We start from the raw sequence: 6,082 nt of genomic DNA, 5'->3' as shown, positions 1-6,082 counted from the left end.
CAGGAATCTCCAAAGAACAATATTGTCTGAGATGAAATTTCCATGTTTCTTCCTCTTTATACCAATTCCCTTTAAGCACATTATGTTTTTTAATACAAAATTCACATGTGAATGTAGCTGTCAATTACAGCAAAGTTATTAAACGTACTGTTTATTCTGGACTGCAGTTATTTCAGAGCTACATCTTTGTTTGAGGCACTAATAACAAGGCATAGTGACTACATATGAGCTCTGTATAAGGAGTTAAGTGTTTGCATTTTTAATTTCCTGTACCTCTCTTGTATTTTTCACTGGGTTATTTGGAGAGCTGATATGTATAAATCTGGACTGACTCAGCATGTAAAGCAAATCAAATTCTGTAATATTTAACTTTCAGAAAGACTGAGCAGGCCTGTGGATTTTTCAAAAATCATTAATATGCAGGGCATTTAAAATATGTCTGTAGTTCCGTTTAAATAAGAAAAATGCAATGACCGGACTATAAAATTCTTTCCCTACTTGAAAGATCTATTTCTAATTGTCTTGATTTTCAGTGTGTGGGCAAGCAGTAAGGATAAAGGAAAGGATGAAAAACATCCTCCTGAAGCAGAAATGAATATTTAGAAATTTAAGTGTCAGACCAAAGTCACAGAGCTGTTTGCCAGTACTTACGCATTCAATTCATGCAGTCTGGTAACTGTGAAGTGAGTACTTCACACACACAAAAAAAAAGGAAAGAAAAAAAGATAAATCCTCTTTCTACTTGAGTTTCCAGGCTTTGGAGTTGGCATGACAACTGCAAGCAAGTAGTCAAGTCAGGCACCAGCTGAGAGCACGAAGTGGAAAGAACCCAACAGAAACAAAAAAAAAACCAGAAGTACAAAGAAGTGTTAGCAAAAGAAATGAAATGATAATGTGTGGACATCACCGAGCTTTAGAGGTGTGGGCACAAGCACAAACAGCGAGCAAATATGACCCTGCATAGCAGTAGGCAGAGTATCATATAGCTCAGGTGGTGACTAGAGGTTTCTCCAGCAAATAAAAAGATTGTGCTACTCCAGGCAAAAGTCCAGCTCTGTTTTGTGCCAACAGAAATAGCTGATCAGGCTGCAGTTTTATAGTGAACTGAAAGTGGCGGTACATAAAGAACATATTAATCTTCCTTTACCATAGAATTAAGCTAATTTTCCAGAAAATGAGAATTTATATCTAAATACAAGGAAAGAATTAAGAGGTGTCAAAAATAAGCATATATGACATTTTAATGGATAACTCTATATCATGTTCTGAGAGAGAAAGATGAAAAAGAACAATAGGAATAAGGGGAAAAAAAAATAGGAAAAAAGTAGTAAGAAAAGGGAGGAAAAGGAGAAGGAAAAGGAAAGGAAAAAGGAAAGCTTATGGACACCAGCAAATAAGAGGAGGCATTCACAACTGCAATAGGATAGGGTATTCTGCATCTTCCTCTCTGATGTTTTCAGTTTTTTTCACCTCAGTATTTTGACGGAGCAGATCCTCCTCTGTCTCTGTCAGTCAAATCTGAACAACAACAACAGCCCTACTGTAAAATACTTAAACGTAACCTTGGATTTACCTCAGAAGCCATTTTCTCCTTATATATTGGCATCGCTGTGACTCATGAGGGCAATTAAGGCCAGACAGAACACAGCAGAAATCTCCACTCTTGTACTTCCTTATCCAAGTATAGCATACAAAGTTTCATTATTTAATACCTATTTCAATTGAAATTGTAACCTGAAGTTCTTTATACTTAATGACAACCTCATTCCTTGTGATATTTCTTCCTTCAGAAACTTGGACATTACCACCATGTCTGTCGATTGAAGTCCTTGTATTTCTTTTACTCAATTTTAAAATATACATCCATTTCAAACACAAACATAACACTGACCTTATGTATTTTATTTTCAATCTACCACATTTTTATTTTCTGTGCTTTTTCCCCCCCACCAGAAGCATGTTTTTAAAATAGGAGCAAGGCCCAAGAATCCTTCTTACTTGTATTAAAAGACATAGTGTGGTCTAACCTCACTGTCATTGGTATTTCCTACTTGAGATTCCTAAAGAGAAGGAACAATTCCATTTGCACCCCATTTTGGGTGTTTATTCCACCAATGCAGTTGAAAACTTCTTCCTGAAATGGGGAAAAAAAAAATGAGTTTTCATTAGGACAGGCAAGTTTGAAAGATCCTGACATGAAAAAAAACCTACAACCTTTATTCTGTATTGAATGGCAAACAATAGGAATTCTTCCACTATTTCTGTTGCAGATATTTCTGATCTATTCGAGTTTTTCTTTTGAGAAGTGATATTTGAGTTTGCTTACTTTACTTGCAAATTTCTAAATCTATTGCATTCATATTAATTATGCCATAAAATAAAATAGCATTGTTTGTTATCTGCAGGACCACCTCTCGGCAGTATACTAGTTCTTCAATGCACAAACTATACTTCATGTGATACTTCAAGTATGAAAATAACAATTCCATGGATTTCATGATTTCATCATAATTTCAGGTAAAGTTTTTGGCTATTTCAAAGAAAGCTCTGTTAAAGACAAAAGCTGGAGAGGACAACCCTGAAACACAAACTATTCTTACTGTAGACATCAGAGGAGAGGGGAGGAGTAAGGGAGTAACGAGGAGAGATACTTTTACCTCACAAAGATTTGACACTGCTTCATCTTTTATTAGAAACTTTAATTATGTGATTAAACAATCCTATTTTATATGGTATGCAAGATATATGCTATCACCATAATTCATGCTGAATATTAAATGCCTTATTACATGGTTACTATACATGGTTAAGTCCCTAGAAAGTCTTAATGAGTGACCTATTTCACATTCTCATTTGTTTTACAGCACAAACAATATTGATGGTACAACTGAAAAGTTATGACCATTCTTTTCCTCCATTCCTATTGTATTTAGGTTTTGAACACGTCATTGTTGCCAGTGAGAAATAAACAAGACTTATTTTCTTGTATATTTAATTTTCATGGTAATTCAGCCACATACATACCTTTTCAGGTTAGGAAATATTTTAAAATGCTTACGGGGGGGTGAGTAAAAACATAGCCTGTTAAAGTGCCAGCATTTCAACCAATGTAAGGAAGAGCCTGTAACGCCCTGATAAACTATGCCACTGAAAGACCTGGCTGTAAATTTTGACTTACCTGGTGACTCACTGAGGCAGAAAAATCAATACAAACCCAGCATTCTGCACTTACTGCAAATCAATTAGTAACTTTCCCTTAAGAAAAGTACGTGTGTGTTGTACCTTAGACACAAGTATATTGTAGAGATTCCACCTAAATCAGTATATTATATGTAAATCAGACCAGTCTCCAGATTTTGAGGCTGGATAGCACTAGACTGTATTAAACAAGTACTCTGGTGGCATTACTCATATATGTTTCATTTCTTTTATAAGAAGAAATACAAGAAAAGAGTATATATAGAATATAGTAACTAAAGCTGGGCAGTCACTTCCAACCTACTGAAGCAATTACAGCCAATTACAGTAATAAACTATGGTGTAAAAACATCAGCTGAGAATGACTGTAAGAATTCTGAAAATACATACACCAGAAAGATTCTTATGTCTGCAGCTCTCCCTTCTGCCCTTACTCCCTTCCTCTGCCTCTGAAGCCTATATTGATTAAGAACAAAATATCTGTAACATGATATGTTTGCACTGATCCTACAGATCGCTGTTAACAAGCAGTCCATCACAGACATAGCTTCTTTTAAGTTTTATTACTTTCAGGATGTTAACTTTCATACAGGATTATTTTACTGAATTTGTGCACAAATGCTATCCATCATGGTAAAAAAAAAACAACAGATGGGAAGGAAAAAAAATAAAAGTGAGTTAAAACAACCCTGACAGAACAGTATTGATGAAGATATCTACATATCCAGCATTAATTTATGTTTTTTCCTGACAATTAGTTTTACAAGGTCTAATTAAAGCAGACTTGGTGCACAAGCCCTGTCTCAAGACACTACTCGATGTTATTCTACTCATATTATGCAAGAAATAGAAATGATATCTTATATGACTACAGAAATTTATATTCTAAACACAATGTGCTACATGAGAAATATGTAGAACTTCTTAATCAGAAAAAACACCCAGTTTAGAACATCACTCAGCATCCACCACCCAAGTAACTCCAGAGTTACCTGAAGGCAGTGACTGTCAAGCACAAGCATCAGGTGATACCTGGGAGGATACAGGAAACAAAAATATTTTAGATCTGGATATTTTCTTTATATAACACATTAAGAAAAATACAGTGTCACCAGTCTACAGCAATGTTAGACCATTTTATGCATTAACAATTTAAGTTAAAACCGGTAAGCATGAAATTCAATTGTGCTATGATTCAAAAAGTTAAGCACTTCATTAGGAAACTTCAGAATTTTGAATGCCATGAAATACTTATGTTTATTTAATACACAGTCTGACCTTAAATATTGCACAATTATTTACAAATAAGAAGGAATTCTGTATAGTGACAGGGAACATAGTGGCAAGAGACTATTATGCCAGCAGGACAGGAGACAAGAACTAGAAGGTTTAAAGAGAAAAAGTATTTATTCAGTCCAAACACATAAATGCTACCACAGAGAATTAGACTATCTTTGTTTCTATCACAGATCACCTCACAAACCCCCACAGTTTTGGAGCCCTTTATTTCAAGGCTGTCTAATTTGAAACATCTGGGAAGTCTGATTTTTTCAGAAGTGACCTCTAAGCTAAAGTTGCAGCTTTAGTCAGCAGAAGCTGTGATAAATATTTAAATCGTAATGACTACAAGGCAGGTGACAAGCCTCTCAAGTTTAACTTATTGAGGTTTGTTTCTTGGTTAAACATCCCAAAAATAAAAGTAACCCCTTCCTGTCCCTCCACGTTTTTAACAAAAGGCCTCCTACATACAGAGGTGAAGAAAACAGGCATGTACATTACAAAGTATTCTTACTTACCGCTGAAAACTTAAACCCAAAGAAAACTTAAACCTAAAGGTTCATACATCCTAACAGCCTGCTCCCAAGAATGACTATCAGCATGTTTTAAACCAACCAGCCGTCCCTGTCCTAAAAGTCACAGCTAGCAGCAACAGAAGATTTCTCCTCCTACCATGCTCCCAGCTTTTGGCAGTCAGCACGCCATGGCCGTACCGCCACTAAGATTTGTTTGCTATAGTCTCCTCTGCTGTCACTTCTCAACCGCAGTGGCCCAGTCCTACGTACCCTCACGCACTCCCCAAACTGCTCTCTGTGTTCTTGCTGCTCTCCCTGGCTACATTTTTTTCTTCATTATTTTTGGGGGATTACAAACTACATTTTTTCCTATGACAAGTTAATTGTCAAGTGAATTTTGAACTCGAATCTTACCTTCCAATATCTACATTCCCTCCCCTGCATAGCATTACCAGAAAAATTAAATGAGAATATTCTACTCCATCACCCAGATTTTTAATGAAATACTGCACAGCAGACGTAGCATAAATCCTTGCAGAACCAAAGCTGACAAACCCAGCAAGTTTTAGAGTAATTATCAATACACTCCAGGTATAATTTTTTCCAGCCACCTTTATCTCTACTGCACAATCAATATGTGTACAAAGGTTAGGCTTAGTAAGATTACTGTGATAGAAAGGTGTGATATGTGTGATAGAAAGATAATAAAAATGAATGGAAATGCTCACCAGCGTCATAGGCTCACAGTAAACTCCACAAGGAGTGACCTCCAGAAAGAGATCCTTCCTCAGTGGCAGTCAGTCCTTAAATGGGGTCTAGGAGAGCTCAGCCAGGCTCCACCCCTTCCAGTAGTACAGCTGAATCGCCTTCACCTGTGCTCCCACGGCTGACTCATTGCTTGCCTCAGGTGGTCAATCAGAGGTTCAGGCCATGATCAATAGTTCCCATACACTTCACCTTACACTGCTATCACCTAGCCCACATAGTTCTAGACTCTAAGAGTATCAGAGTACCTTATAATTTATATTGGATATTCTTACAAACCTTTACTCACCAGCTCTACACATTAAGCTACTTGTCATGGCAAACAT

General features: G+C 36.4%; 1 long non-coding RNA gene across 2 annotated transcripts; it reads right to left on the bottom strand.

Annotated features, from left to right (window-relative positions):
* Positions 1-621: 621 nt before the first annotated feature.
* On the bottom strand, positions 622-5,819 carry LOC116216754. Of its 2 annotated transcripts, XR_004160143.1 has the most exons (4): positions 5,720-5,819; positions 4,191-4,230; positions 1,999-2,134; positions 622-1,518 (listed from the first exon to the last, which is right to left on the bottom strand). It is a non-coding gene; the product is annotated as an uncharacterized LOC116216754 (long non-coding RNA). The 2 variants fall into 2 exon arrangements; XR_004160142.1 differs by lacking the exon at positions 622-1,518 and having other exon boundaries at positions 1,528-2,134.
* Between the last annotated feature and the right edge of the window lie 263 nt (positions 5,820-6,082).

Source organism: Meleagris gallopavo, chromosome 6 (assembly GCF_000146605.3).
Source record: "Meleagris gallopavo isolate NT-WF06-2002-E0010 breed Aviagen turkey brand Nicholas breeding stock chromosome 6, Turkey_5.1, whole genome shotgun sequence".
In the NCBI taxonomy this organism is placed as follows: domain Eukaryota; kingdom Metazoa; phylum Chordata; class Aves; order Galliformes; family Phasianidae; genus Meleagris; species Meleagris gallopavo.
Note: the sequence above shows the minus strand (reverse complement) of the source record. Positions and strands in the feature narration are given on the sequence as shown.